General features: G+C 46.3%; 1 long non-coding RNA gene across 2 annotated transcripts in view; it reads right to left on the bottom strand.

Annotated features, from left to right (window-relative positions):
* LOC139757905 (uncharacterized) overlaps window positions 1–16,474 on the bottom strand; it is a 105,141-nt gene that overhangs the window by 75,348 nt on the left and 13,319 nt on the right. The window lies entirely within an intron of this gene.

Raw genomic sequence — 16,474 nt, 5'->3', positions numbered from 1 at the left:
ATAAGAGGGAGTGATGAAGTAAAGATATGGAGTGAGTACTTTCAAGGTTTGTTACATGTGTTTGATGACAGGGTGGCAGATGTAGGGTGTTTTGGTCGGGGTGGTGTGCAAAGCGAGAGGGTCATGGAGAAGGGTTTGGTTAAGAGAGAACAGGTAGTGAAAGCTTTGTGGAGGATGAAATCCGGCAAGGCTGCGGGTTTGGATGGTATTGCAGTTGAAATTATCATGAAAGGGGGTGACTGTGTTGTTGATTAGTTGGTAAGGATATTCAATGCATGTATGGATCATGGTGAAGTGCCTGAGGATTGGCGGAATGCATGCATAGTGCCATCGTACAAAGACAAAGGGGATAAAGGTGAGTGTTCAAACTACAGAGACATAAGTTTGTTTAATATTCCTTGGAAACTATATGAGAGGGTAATGACTGAGAGGGTAAAGATAAGTACAGAGCATCAGACTGGGGAAGATCAGTGAGGTTTCAGAAGTGGTAAAGGACGTGTGGCTCAGGTGTTTGCTATGAAGAATGTGTGAGAAATACTTAGAAAAACAGATGGATTTATATGTAGCATTTATGGATCTGGAGAAGGCATATGATAGGGTTGATAGACATGCTTTGTGGAAGGTCTAAGAGTATATGGCGTGGGAGGTAAGCTGCTAGAAGCAGTGCAGTGAAAAGTTTTTACCAGGGATGTAAGGCATGTGCACGAGTAGGAAGAGAGGAAAGTGACTGATTCCCAGTGAAGGTTGGTCTGCGGCAGGGGTTTGTGATGTCCCCAAGGTTGTTTAATTTGCTTATGGATGAGGTGGTTAGGGAGGTAAATGCAAGAGTTTTGGAGAGACGGGCACGTATGCAGTCTGTTGGGGATGAGAGGGCTTGGGAATTGAGTCAGATGTTCGCTGATGATACAGCTCTGGTGGCTGATTCGAGTTAGAAACTGCAGAAGCTGGTGATTGAGTCTGGAAAAGTTGAGGGTACATATGAATAAGAGCAAGGTTATTCATTAGGTTCAGTAGGGTTGTGGGACAAGTTAACAGGGATGTACGTTTGAATGGATAAAAATTGGAGGAAGTGAAGTGTTTTAGATATCTGGGAGTGGACTTGGTAGCAGACGGAACCATGGAAGCGGAAGTGAGTCACAGAGTGGGGGAGGGGGCGAAGGTTTTGGAAGCGATGAAGACTGTGTAAAAGGCGAGAACGTTATCTCGAAGAGCAAAAATGGGTATGTTTGAAGGAATAGTGGTTCCAACAATATTATATGGTTGCGAGGCATGGGATATGGATAGGGTTGTACGGTGGAGGGGGTTAGAGTTTACTTTCTTACACTCTATGACACACTCCCACAACTCCTGTTTCAGGAGTACTGCTACTCCTTCCCTTGCTCTTGTCCTCTCACTAACCCCTGACTTTACTCCCAAGACATTCCCAAACCACTCTTCCCTTTTACCCTTGAGCTTCGTTTCACTCAGAGCCAAAACATCCAGCTTCCTTTCCTCAAACATACTACCTCTCTCTCATTTTTTCTCATCTTGGTTACATCCAAATACATTTAGACACCCCAACCTGAGCCTTCGAGGAGGATGAGCACTCCCCGCGTGACTCATTCTTCTGTTTCCCCTTTTAGAAAATTAAAATACAAGGAGGGAGGGTTTCTAGTCCCCTGCTCCCGTCCCCTTTAGTCGCCTTCTACGACACGTAAGGAATGCGTGGGAAGTATTCTTTCTCCCCTATCCCCAGGGTAAACCATGGAAAGTTCTCTGGGGCCTGGATGTGGAAAGGGAGCTGTGGTTTCGGTGCATTATTACATGACAGCTAGAGACTGAGTGTGACCGAATGGGGCCTTTGTTGTCTTTTCCTAGCGCTACCTCGCACACATGAGGGGGGAGGGGGTTGTTAGTTCATGTGTGGCGAGGTGGCGATATGAATGAATAAAGGCAGACTGCATAAATTATGTACATGTGTGTATATGTATATGTCTGTGTGTGAATATGTATGTATACATTGAGATGTATAGGTACGTATATTTGCGTGTGTGGACGTGTATGTATATACACGTGTATGTGGGTGGGTTGGGCCATTCTTTCGTTTGTTTCCTTGCGCTACCTCGCTAACGCGGGAGACAGCGACAAAGCAAAATAAATATATATATATATATGTGTGTGTGTGTGTGTGTGTGTGTGTGTGTGTGTGTGTGTGTACATATGTATATATACATTTGTATGTATATAGCGTAAATGGGATAGTCTTGATTAAGGCCTTAGTTCCCCGTGGTGTCTCAGGTATAGCAACATGGTGTGTCTGTAATAAGGATTATCATGAAGAACTTGACACAGACGACGGAGGAAGATCTCCCTGCCAGGCACGCATGACGTTACTGTAGGATTAAGGCGCGTCATGCAGGCACCTCCTACCCACCCTCATACTGACCCATAAACAATAACAGGAAGGGGAAATGACACACTAAAACTGGCGCTGGTCCACTACCAGACCCACCAGGCTGGGGGAGTCTTACATCAGGCTGGGGGAGTCTCACATCAGGCTGGGGGAGTCTTACATCAGGCTGGGGGAGTCTTACATCAGGCTGGGGAAGTCTCACACCAGGCTGGGGAAGTCTCACACCAGGCTGGGGAAGTCTCACACCAGGCTGGGGAGTCTTACACAAGGCTGGGGAGTCTCACACCAGGCTGGGGGAGTCTCACATCAGGCTGGGGGAGTCTTACATCAGGCTGGGGGAGTCTCACACCAGGCTGGGGAAGTCTCACACCAGGCTGGGGAAGTCTCACACCAGGCTGGGGAGTCTCACACCAGGCTGGGGGAGTCTTACATCAGGCTGGGGAAGTCTCACACCAGGCTGGGGAAGTCTCACACCAGGCTGGGGAGTCTCACACCAGGCTGGGGAAGTCTCACACCAGGCTGGGGAAGTCTCACACCAGGCTGGGGAGTCTCACACCAGGCTGGGGGAGTCTCACACCAGGCTGGGGAAGTCTCACACCAGGCTGGGGAAGTCTCACACCAGGCTGGGGAAGTCTCACACCAGGCTGGGGAGTCTCACACCAGGCTGGGGAGTCTCACACCAGGCTGGGGGAGTCTCACACCAGGCTGGGGGAGTCTCACATCAGGCTGGGGGAGTCTTACACCAGGCTGGGGAACTCACACCAGGCTGGGGGAGTCTTACATCAGGCTGGGGGAGTCTCACATCAGGCTGGGGGAGTCTCACACCAGGCTGGGGAGTCTCACACCAGGCTGGGGAGTCTCACACCAGGCTGGGGAGTCTCACACCAGGCTGGGGAGTCTTACACCAGGCTGGGGAGTCTCACACCAGGCTGGGGAGTCTCACACCAGGCTGGGGGAGTCTTACATCAGGCTGGGGAGTCTTACACCAGGCTGGGGAGTCTCACACCAGGCTGGGGAGTCTCACACCAGGCTGGGGAGTCTCACACCAGGCTGGGGGAGTCTTACATCAGGCTGGGGAAGTCTCACATCAGGCTGGGGGAGTCTCACATCAGGCGGGGGAGTCTCACATCAGGCGGGGGAGTCTCACACAAGGCTGGGGAGTCTCACACCAGGCTGGGGGAGTCTTACATCAGGCTGGGGAAGTCTCACATCAGGCTGGGGGAGTCTCACATCAGGCGGGGAGTCTCACATCAGGCGGGGGAGTCTCACACAAGGCTGGGGAGTCTCATACCAGGCTGGGGTCTTACACCAGGCTGGGGAGTCTTACACAAGGCTGGGGAGTCTCACACCAGGCTGGGGAGTCTCATACCAGGCTGGGGGAGTCACACATCAGGCTGGGGGAGTCTCACACCAGGCTGGGGAGTCTCACACCAGGCTGGGGAGTCTCACACCAGGCTGGGGAGTCTCACACCAGGCTGGGGAGTCTTACACCAGGCTGGGGAGTCTCACACCAGGCTGGGGAGTCTCACACCAGGCTGGGGGAGTCTCATACCAGGCTGGGGTCTTACACCAGGCTGGGGGAGTCTCACACCAGGCTGGGGTCTTACACCAGGCTGGGGGAGTCTCACACCAGGCTGGGGAAGTCTCACACCAGGCTGGGGAGTCTCACACCAGGCTGGGGGAGTCTTACATCAGGCTGGGGGAGTCTCACATCAGGCTGGGGAAGTCTCACACCAGGCTGGGGGAGTCTCACACTGGATATATCATTTCCTCATCATAAGTAGTGTGACAGATGGTCCACACACACACACACTCAATGTCATGGCTTCTCTCCTGTACACAGACAGAGTGGGATGGTCCACACACACACACACACACACACACACACACACACACACACACACACACACAAACACACACACACAGAGTAGGTAGGTCTACATCAGGGACGCCGGAGTGGCTACATCCGGCTTGTCTCACACCTGCTGCCTTGCCCCTCACTAAGCATCAGAGCAACAGAAGCACTCAAGTCTCACCTCCTCACACGATTCGTTTTCGTTGATCAAAACTGAATGATATCGAGGAATGAATCATGATTGTATAATTAGGTACATCAAGTTCTACTTGCAATATGTGCGACCCCATGTGTGGCTTGTGTGTACACAGATCACGACCTAACCTGTGCTACTGACAACCTGCTCCTCACCAGTACAGAAGGGCAACGTTCCACAGGCCGAGGCAGGTCTTAACTAGGGCGTCACCTGGACTGCACAGTGAGGGAAGGCCAAGCGTCCCCAGGTACACAACAGGGAAGGCCAAGCGTTCCCAGGTACACAACACAGAAGGCCAAGCTTCCCCAGGTACACAACAGGGAAGGCCAAGCGTCCCCAGGTACACAACAGGGAAGGCCAAGCGTCCCCAGGTACACAACAGGGAAGGCCAAGCGTCCCCAGGTACACAACAGGGAAGGCCAAGCGTCCCCAGGTACACAACAGGGAAGGCCAAGCGTCCCCAGGTGCACAACAGTCGTCACAATGTTCATCGTAATCATTAAGTCCAGGATGTCAACATATATCTTACCTGCCTACACACACTACACCTCCCACCGTTAATGAATATATATAAAGCTGACAAAACTTCGGGCCCCTCACCTACACACACATACACACACACCTCCACCTGGCTCCATCCCAGGAAGCATCGCCAACTGGCCCTCTCCTGGATACAACACATGGCCCCATCCCTATATACCACACCAGTTGGCCCCACCCCTAGATACAACGCATATTGGCCCCACCCCAGCATACAATGCCACTTGGTCCCACCCATCACCAGATACGCCCCTAGTATAAAAATAAACCACAGAATTCAGTCATCACTGACAATAAGTGTGATATAAAAACGTTCACTGTAAACGTCACCGAGTCACTCCTTACTCTTCTCTCTCTCAATTCCGATAATATCTTTGATGGCCTGTTCTAGACATCATCTATTAGTTCTGATGCCTCTTTAGGTCAGGTGACCAAACTCGAGAAGCATATTCTACTTCTGGCCTGAGTAGGATGTGAACAGCAAGTTAACAATACCTTTTCTTAACCACATAGTTAAAGCCTATCCTAATACTGGCCACAGCATAGCCTTCCTTACGCCTACCATTATGTTGTAACCTGACGACAAGTTTGGCATAATGTCAACTCTCAACTCCCATTCACAAACAAGATGCCTGATTTTCCTGCTGAAGAAGAAGAATTTTAAGGTCTTTCTTTGTGTACATCTTCACGACTTTTATATATATATATATATATATATATATATATATATATATATATATATATATATCCCCTTCTATCTATCCAAGTCGAATTCCTCGTGTTCTTACGTGAACATTCATCTTCTTTACCAGCCTTACAATGAGGAACATTTTCCAATCCCTTGTGTCACTCCTGATAATACAGATAATCCACTCTAACTTCTCTTTTGTTTATGTACGTCTGTCACGCACCACCTACTTTCCCTCAAACCATTTCGTCTTTCACTTAGGGAGTCAGGAAGTCATCCATACGCTCCCTGATCAAGTCTTCCAGACCACATATACTCTCTCATTAAGTCATCCAGACCACATATGCTCTCTCATCAAGTCTTCCAGTATCTTCCAGACCACTCGTGTGGGAGACTGACTGGTCTGGCCTGGCGCGCTACAGATGCACCAGACATGATGCAAGTTTATCTTTTTCTGGCACAACTTGGTCCGTCCTGTCTGACACAAATGAAGGAATCTCATCACGACCATGACCCTCATATACGTCACAGTCATTCAACACTGTGCTGACGTCGTATATCTCAGTGGTCTCTATGACCTCACCTGTCCGTCTTAAGAGCTGACGGACCGACTGTGTTCAAAATGGAAGACTTTTGATTTCTTTTATGTTAACCGAGACAGCACGGGCAGCTGAGCACCGAATCAAGGCCATCCCATTACGTTATATATATTGGGAAGGAGACTTGTGTGAGGAAGTACCAGGAGAGACTGAGAACAGAATGGAAAAAGGTGAGAACAATGTAAGTAAGGGGAGTGGGGGAGGAATGGGATGTATTTAGGGAAGCAGTGATGGATTGCGCAAAAGATGCTTGTGGCATGAGAAGCGTGGGAGGTGGGTTGATTAGAAAGGGTAGTGAGTGGTGGGATGAAGAAGTAAGATTATTAGTGAAAGAGAAGAGAGAGGCATTTGGACGATTTTTGCAGGGAAAAAATGCAATTGAGTGGGAGATGTATAAAAGAAAGAAACAGGAGGTCAAGAGAAAGGTGCAAGAGGTGAAAAAGAGGGCAAATGAGAGTTGGGGTGAGAGAGTATCATTAAATTTTAGGGAGAATAAAAAGATGTTCTGGAAGGAGGTAAATAAAGTGCATAAGACAAGGGAGCAAATGGGAACTTCAGTGAAGGGCGCAAATGGGGAGGTGATAACAAGTAGTGGTGATGTGAGAAGGAGATGGAGTCAGTATTTTGAAGGTTTGTTGAATGTGTTTGATGATAGAGTGGCAGATATAGGGTGTTTTGGTCGAGGTGGTGTGCAAAGTGAGAGGGTTAGGGAAAATGATTTGGTAAACAGAGAAGAGGTAGTAAACGCTTTGCGGAAGATGAAAGCCGGCAAGGCAGCAGGTTTGGATGGTATTGCAGTGGAATTTATTAAAAAAGGGGGTGACTGTATTGTTGACTGGTTGGTAAGGTTATCTAATGTATGTATGACTCATGGTGAGGTGCCTGAGGATTGGCGGAATGCGTGCATAGTGCCATTATACAAAGGCAAAGGGGATAAGAGTGATTGCTCAAATTACAGAGGTATAAGTTTGTTGAGTATTCCTGGTAAATTATATGGGAGGGTATTGATTGAGAGGGTGAAGGCATGTACAGAGCATCAGATTGGGGAAGAGCAGTGTGGTTTCAGAAGTGGTAGAGGATGTGTGGATCAGGTGTTTGCTTTGAAGAATGTATGTGAGAAATACTTAGAAAAGCAAATGGATTTGTATGTAGCATTTATGGATCTGGAGAAGGCATATGATAGAGTTGATAGAGATGCTCTGTGGAAGGTATTAAGAATATATGGTGTGGGAGGAAAGTTGTTAGAAGCAGTGAAAAGTTTTTATCGAGGATGTAAGGCATGTGTACGTGTAGGAAGAGAGGAAAGTGATTGGTTCTCAGTGAATGTAGGTTTGCGGCAGGGGTGTGTGATGTCTCCATGGTTGTTTAATTTGTTTATGGATGGGGTTGTTAGGGAGGTGAATGCAAGAGTTTTGGAAAGAGGGGCAAGTATGAAGTCTGTTGGGGATGAGATAGCTTGGGAAGTGAGTCAGTTGTTGTTCGCTGATGACACAGCGCTGGTGGCTGATTCATGTGAGAAACTGCAGAAGCTGGTGACTGAGTTTGGTAAAGTGTGTGAAAGAAGAAAATTAAGAGTAAATGTGAATAAGAGCAAGGTTATTAGGTACAGTAGGGTTGAGGGTCAAGTCAATTGGGAGGTAAGTTTGAATGGAGAAAAACTGGAGGAAGTAAAGTGTTTTAGATATCTGGGAGTGGATCTGGCAGCCGATGGAACCATGGAAGCGGAAGTGAATCATAGGGTGGGGGAGGGGGCGAAAATCCTGGGAGCCTTGAAGAATGTGTGGAAGTCGAGAACATTATCTCGGAAAGCAAAAATGGGTATGTTTGAAGGAATAGTGGTTCCAACAATGTTGTATGGTTGCGAGGCGTGGGCTATGGATAGAGTTGTGCGCAGGAGGGTGGATGTGCTGGAGATGAGATGTTTGAGGACAATGTTTGGTGTGAGGTGGTTTGATCGAGTAAGTAATGTAAGGGTAAGAGAGATGTGTGGAAATAAAAAGAGCGTGGTTGAGAGAGCAGAAGAGGGTGTTTTGAAATGGTTTGGGCACATGGAGAGAATGAGTGAGGAAAGATTGACCAAGAGGATATATGTGTCGGAGGTGGAGGGAACGAGGAGAAGTGGGAGACCAAATTGGAGGTGGAAAGATGGAGTGAAAAAGATTTTGTGTGATCGGGGCCTGAACATGCAGAAGGGTGAAAGGCGGGCAAGGAATAGAGTGAATTGGATCGATGTGGTATACCGGGGTTGACGTGCTGTCAGTGGATTGAATCAGGGCATGTGAAGCGTCTGGGGTAAACCATGGAAAGTTGTGTGGGGCCTGGATGTGGAAAGGGAGCTGTGGTTTCGGGCATTATTGCATGACAGATAGAGACTGAGTGTGAATAAATGGGGCCTTTGTTGTCTTTTCCTAGTGCTACCTCGCACACATGAGGGGGGAGGGGGATGGTATTCCATGTGTGGCGAGGTGGCGATGGGAATGAATAAAGGCAGACAGTGTGAATTGTGTGCATGGGTATATATGTATGTGTGTATATATATATATATGTGTACATTGAGATGTATAGGTATGTATATTTGCGTGTGTGGACGTGTATGTATATACATTGTGTATGGGGCTGGGTTGGGCCATTTCTTTCGTCTGTTTCCTTGCGCTACCTCGCAAACGCGGGAGACAGCGACAAAGAAAAATAGAATATAAATAAATAATATATATATATATTTTTTCGCTGTCTCCAGCGTTTGCGAGGTAGCCCAAGGAAACAGACGAAAGAAATGGCCCATCCCACCCCCATACACATGTATATACATACGTCCACACACGCAAATATACATACCTACACAGCTTTCCATGGTTTACCCCAGACGCTTCACATGCCCTGATTCAATCCACTGACAGCACGTCAACCCCGGTATACCACATCGATCCAATTCACTCTATTCCTTGCCCTCCTTTCACCCTCCTGCATGTTCAGGCCCCGATCACACAAAATCTTTTTCACTCCATCCTTCCACCTCCAATTTGGTCTCCCACTTCTCGTTCCCTCCACCTCCGACACATATATCCTCTTGGTCAATCTTTCCTCACTCATTCTCTCCATGTGCCCAAACCATTTCAAAACACCCTCTTCTGCTCTCTCAACCACGCTCTTTTTATTTCCACACATCTCTCTTACCCTTACGTTACTTACTCGATCAAACCACCTCACACCACACATTGTCCTCAAACATCTCATTTCCAGCACATCCATCCTCCTGCGCACAACTCTATCCATAGCCCACGCCTCGCAACCATACAACATTGTTAGAAGCACTATTCCTTCAAACATACCCATTTTTGCTTTCCGAGATAATGTTCTCGACTTCCACACATTCTTCAAGGCTCCCAGAATTTTTGCCCCCCTCCCCCACCCTATGATCCACTTCCGCTTCCATGGTTCCATCCGCTGCCAGATCCACTCCCAGATATCTAAAACACTTTACTTCCTCCAGTTTTTCTCCATTCAAACTTACCTCCCAATTGACTTGACCCTCAACCCTACTGTACCAAATAACCTTGCTCTTATTCACATTTACCCTTAACTTTCTTCTTTCACACACTTTACCAAACTCAGTCACCAGCTTCTGCAGTTTCTCACATGAATCAGCCACCAGCGATGTATCATCAGCGAACAATAACTGACTCACTTCCCAAGCTCTCTCATCCACAACAGACTTCATACTTGCCCCTCTTTCCAAAACTCTTGCATTCACCTCCCTAACAACCCCATCCATAAACAAATTAAACAACCATGGAGACATCACAAACCCCTGCCGCAAACCTACATTCACTGAGAAGCAATCACTTCCCTCACTTCCTACACGTACACATGCCTTACATCCTCGATAAAAACTTTTCACTGCTTCTAACAACTTGCCTCCCACACCATATATTCTTAATACCTTCCACAGAGCATCTCTATCAACTCTATCATATGCCTTCTCCAGATCCATAAATGCTACATACAAATCCATTTGCTTTTCTAAGTATTTCTCACATACATTCTTCAAAGCAAACACCTGATCCACACATCCTCTACCACTTCTGAAACCACACTGCTATTCCCCAATCTGATGCTCTGTACATGCCTTCACCCTCTCAATCAATACCCTCCCATATAATTTACCAGGAATACTCAACAAACTTATACCTCTGTAATTTGAGCACTCACTCTTATCCCCTTTGCCTTTGTACAATGGCACTATGCACGCATTCCGCCAATCCTCAGGCACCTCACCATGAGTCATACATACATTAAATAACCTTACCAACCAGTCAATAATACAGTCACCCCCTTTTTTAATAAATTCCACTGCAATACCATCCAAACCTGCTGCCTTGCCGGCTTTCATCTTCCGCAAAGCTTTTACTACCTCTTCTCTGTTTACCAAATCATTTTCCCTATAAAAGAAAGAGACAGGAGGTCAAGCGAAAGGTGCAAGAGGTGAAAAAGAGGGCAAATGAGAGTTGGGGTGAGAGAGTATCATTAATTTTTAGGGAGAATAAAAAGATGTTCTGGAAGGAGGTAAATAAAGTGCATAAGACAAGGGAGCAAATGGGAACTTCAGTGAAGGGCGCAAATGGGGAGGTGATAACAAGTAGTGGTGATGTGAGAAGGAGATGGAGTCAGTATTTTGAAGGTTTGTTGAATGTGTTTGATGATAGAGTGGCAGATATAGGGTGTTTTGGTCGAGGTGGTGTGCAAAGTGAGAGGGTTAGGGAAAATGATTTGGTAAACAGAGAAGAGGTAGTAAACGCTTTGCGGAAGATGAAAGCCGGCAAGGCAGCAGGTTTGGATGGTATTGCAGTGGAATTTATTAAAAAAGGGGGTGACTGTATTGTTGACTGGTTGGTAAGGTTATCTAATGTATGTATGACTCATGGTGAGGTGCCTGAGGATTGGCGGAATGCGTGCATAGTGCCATTGTACAAAGGCAAAGGGGATAAGAGTGAGTGCTCAAATTACAGAGGTATAAGTTTGTTGAGTATTCCTGGTAAATTATATGGGAGGGTATTGATTGAGAGGGTGAAGGCATGTACAGAGCATCAGATTGGGGAAGAGCAGTGTGGTTTCAGAAGTGGTAGAGGATGTGTGGATCAGGTGTTTGCTTTGAAGAATGTATGTGAGAAATACTTAGAAAAGCAAATGGATTTGTATGTAGCATTTATGGATCTGGAGAAGGCATATGATAGAGTTGATAGAGATGCTCTGTGGAAGGTATTAAGAATATATGGTGTGGGAGGAAAGTTGTTAGAAGCAGTGAAAAGTTTTTATCGAGGATGTAAGGCATGTGTACGTGTAGGAAGAGAGGAAAGTGATTGGTTCTCAGTGAATGTAGGTTTGCGGCAGGGGTGTGTGATGTCTCCATGGTTGTTTAATTTGTTTATGGATGGGGTTGTTAGGGAGGTGAATGCAAGAGTTTTGGAAAGAGGGGCAAGTATGAAGTCTGTTGGGGATGAGATAGCTTGGGAAGTGAGTCAGTTGTTGTTCGCTGATGACACAGCGCTGGTGGCTGATTCATGTGAGAAACTGCAGAAGCTGGTGACTGAGTTTGGTAAAGTGTGTGAAAGAAGAAAATTAAGAGTAAATGTGAATAAGAGCAAGGTTATTAGGTACAGTAGGGTTGAGGGTCAAGTCAATTGGGAGGTAAGTTTGAATGGAGAAAAACTGGAGGAAGTAAAGTGTTTTAGATATCTGGGAGTGGATCTGGCAGCCGATGGAACCATGGAAGCGGAAGTGAATCATAGGGTGGGGGAGGGGGCGAAAATCCTGGGAGCCTTGAAGAATGTGTGGAAGTCGAGAACATTATCTCGGAAAGCAAAAATGGGTATGTTTGAAGGAATAGTGGTTCCAACAATGTTGTATGGTTGCGAGGCGTGGGCTATGGATAGAGTTGTGCGCAGGAGGGTGGATGTGCTGGAGATGAGATGTTTGAGGACAATGTTTGGTGTGAGGTGGTTTGATCGAGTAAGTAATGTAAGGGTAAGAGAGATGTGTGGAAATAAAAAGAGCGTGGTTGAGAGAGCAGAAGAGGGTGTTTTGAAATGGTTTGGGCACATGGAGAGAATGAGTGAGGAAAGATTGACCAAGAGGATATATGTGTCGGAGGTGGAGGGAACGAGGAGAAGTGGGAGACCAAATTGGAGGTGGAAAGATGGAGTGAAAAAGATTTTGTGTGATCGGGGCCTGAACATGCAGAAGGGTGAAAGGCGGGCAAGGAATAGAGTGAATTGGATCGATGTGGTATACCGGGGTTGACGTGCTGTCAGTGGATTGAATCAGGGCATGTGAAGCGTCTGGGGTAAACCATGGAAAGTTGTGTGGGGCCTGGATGTGGAAAGGGAGCTGTGGTTTCGGGCATTATTGCATGACAGATAGAGACTGAGTGTGAATAAATGGGGCCTTTGTTGTCTTTTCCTAGTGCTACCTCGCACACATGAGGGGGGAGGGGGATGGTATTCCATGTGTGGCGAGGTGGCGATGGGAATGAATAAAGGCAGACAGTGTGAATTGTGTGCATGGGTATATATGTATGTGTGTATATATATATATATGTGTACATTGAGATGTATAGGTATGTATATTTGCGTGTGTGGACGTGTATGTATATACATTGTGTATGGGGCTGGGTTGGGCCATTTCTTTCGTCTGTTTCCTTGCGCTACCTCGCAAACGCGGGAGACAGCGACAAAGAAAAATAGAATATAAATAAATAATATATATATATATTTTTTCGCTGTCTCCAGCGTTTGCGAGGTAGCCCAAGGAAACAGACGAAAGAAATGGCCCATCCCACCCCCATACACATGTATATACATACGTCCACACACGCAAATATACATACCTACACAGCTTTCCATGGTTTACCCCAGACGCTTCACATGCCCTGATTCAATCCACTGACAGCACGTCAACCCCGGTATACCACATCGATCCAATTCACTCTATTCCTTGCCCTCCTTTCACCCTCCTGCATGTTCAGGCCCCGATCACACAAAATCTTTTTCACTCCATCCTTCCACCTCCAATTTGGTCTCCCACTTCTCGTTCCCTCCACCTCCGACACATATATCCTCTTGGTCAATCTTTCCTCACTCATTCTCTCCATGTGCCCAAACCATTTCAAAACACCCTCTTCTGCTCTCTCAACCACGCTCTTTTTATTTCCACACATCTCTCTTACCCTTACGTTACTTACTCGATCAAACCACCTCACACCACACATTGTCCTCAAACATCTCATTTCCAGCACATCCATCCTCCTGCGCACAACTCTATCCATAGCCCACGCCTCGCAACCATACAACATTGTTAGAAGCACTATTCCTTCAAACATACCCATTTTTGCTTTCCGAGATAATGTTCTCGACTTCCACACATTCTTCAAGGCTCCCAGAATTTTTGCCCCCCTCCCCCACCCTATGATCCACTTCCGCTTCCATGGTTCCATCCGCTGCCAGATCCACTCCCAGATATCTAAAACACTTTACTTCCTCCAGTTTTTCTCCATTCAAACTTACCTCCCAATTGACTTGACCCTCAACCCTACTGTACCAAATAACCTTGCTCTTATTCACATTTACCCTTAACTTTCTTCTTTCACACACTTTACCAAACTCAGTCACCAGCTTCTGCAGTTTCTCACATGAATCAGCCACCAGCGATGTATCATCAGCGAACAATAACTGACTCACTTCCCAAGCTCTCTCATCCACAACAGACTTCATACTTGCCCCTCTTTCCAAAACTCTTGCATTCACCTCCCTAACAACCCCATCCATAAACAAATTAAACAACCATGGAGACATCACAAACCCCTGCCGCAAACCTACATTCACTGAGAAGCAATCACTTCCCTCACTTCCTACACGTACACATGCCTTACATCCTCGATAAAAACTTTTCACTGCTTCTAACAACTTGCCTCCCACACCATATATTCTTAATACCTTCCACAGAGCATCTCTATCAACTCTATCATATGCCTTCTCCAGATCCATAAATGCTACATACAAATCCATTTGCTTTTCTAAGTATTTCTCACATACATTCTTCAAAGCAAACACCTGATCCACACATCCTCTACCACTTCTGAAACCACACTGCTATTCCCCAATCTGATGCTCTGTACATGCCTTCACCCTCTCAATCAATACCCTCCCATATAATTTACCAGGAATACTCAACAAACTTATACCTCTGTAATTTGAGCACTCACTCTTATCCCCTTTGCCTTTGTACAATGGCACTATGCACGCATTCCGCCAATCCTCAGGCACCTCACCATGAGTCATACATACATTAAATAACCTTACCAACCAGTCAATAATACAGTCACCCCCTTTTTTAATAAATTCCACTGCAATACCATCCAAACCTGCTGCCTTGCCGGCTTTCATCTTCCGCAAAGCTTTTACTACCTCTTCTCTGTTTACCAAATCATTTTCCCTATAAAAGAAAGAGACAGGAGGTCAAGCGAAAGGTGCAAGAGGTGAAAAAGAGGGCAAATGAGAGTTGGGGTGAGAGAGTATCATTAATTTTTAGGGAGAATAAAAAGATGTTCTGGAAGGAGGTAAATAAAGTGCGTAAGAGAAGGGAGCAAATGGGAACTTCAGTGAAGGGTGCAAATGGGGAGGTGATAACAAGTAGTGGTGATGTGAGAAGGAGATGGAGTGAGTATTTTGAAGGTTTGTTGAATGTGTTTGATGATAGAGAGGCAGATATAGGGTGTTTTGGTCGAGGTGGTGTGCAATATATATATATATATATATATATATATATATATATATATTACCATAGCCTGAGTCAGATACCCATTTGATATACCAATCCCTAAGCGGATGAACAGCTGGGTTGACTGTGGACTGAGTGCCGCAACCAGGATTGGAACCTATGTGCTCGACTCTGGGCGGCCTGTGAATGCGTGATGGTCAGGAAGGCTACACCACAGGAGTGGTCGGTCAGTTCCTCACGTACCCTTTCAACATCCTCTTATAACTCCTAACTCTGAACCCCTTCACCTGATCACCTGTTCTTTAACTGACAGTTAACCTTGGATAAATGAATGTCAGGTTGAGCACCACCGCTGCCTGGTGCACAGTGGAATCACCAGGCTGGTGCAGCCTCTACCATCAAGACTTGGCTTTTGTATATCTCTGACTGACGTATTTCTCCTTCTTCCTCAACTTTGCTTCTGTAATTCAAGATGAAGTCCTTCATATTCCAACACATTTATCACAAAATCTTTCACCAAAACGACCAAGTTCCTGGCGACCGACCTCCATATCCCAGTTTAAACTACATATATTCATTACTGAGCTCCGTATAATTCCCACAATCATAGTCTCTATGAATCAGGTTTCAAAGCATCTAATGGGCTTATTTATGACAAGTGCTGGCATTATTTCCCCAGCTTGTGTAGCATATACAACATCCTCACTATACTGTACAGTCACTGAAGATGATAACTGGTGTTAGTGGCATGACGGTTCACCACCTCTTCCTGTATGGTCAGACCTCTCGTCCATGAGTCTGTCCTCCTCCTCATCAGGAGTTCCTCATTCATGTGAAGTGTGTTTCCTAGCCTCCTGCAGCACCTGGAGTCATCCTTCATTATGGTCTTCTGGTTCATTATCATTTATCATAGCATCATGCATGATGACGTACACCACCATGCATTACTCCTCTCCTCTTGCTAGCTGTGGTAACCTTCCCGATCCGTCTCTTGCTTACCTTCTTACTATAACACGTTCCTCGGGCCTCATGACACGTCCCTCGAGCCTCACCAAACTGCACACACTGGCACTCATTTTTTTTCTCGCCAACTCAAGCATCAGATCATTACCCACACTTCAGTCACTGAATTCATCACTTCACCATGAACTACCACTCTATCCGCGTTTGTATACAATTTCAGTGTGACTCGCGCATCACTTAACATTCTCTCTCTCTCTCTCTCTCTCTCTCTCTCTCTCTCTCAGGTATAGGTTGCCACAGAACTGTCCACACGTCTCAATAGTTCTCACTTGTCTGCCATCTGACTGTGTATTCTATGTGTTCTTGGTGAGATGAATATCATGTATTTCATCTTAGGTGTTGTTAACGTGTGTTTACCTCCTAGTTAGATGACTGACTCCAGCCAGACACAATGTTACAAACTGTTCAA

The sequence above is a fragment of the Panulirus ornatus genome, chromosome 28, assembly GCF_036320965.1.
Source record: "Panulirus ornatus isolate Po-2019 chromosome 28, ASM3632096v1, whole genome shotgun sequence".
Taxonomy (NCBI): Eukaryota; Metazoa; Arthropoda; class Malacostraca; order Decapoda; family Palinuridae; genus Panulirus; species Panulirus ornatus.
Note: the sequence above shows the minus strand (reverse complement) of the source record. Positions and strands in the feature narration are given on the sequence as shown.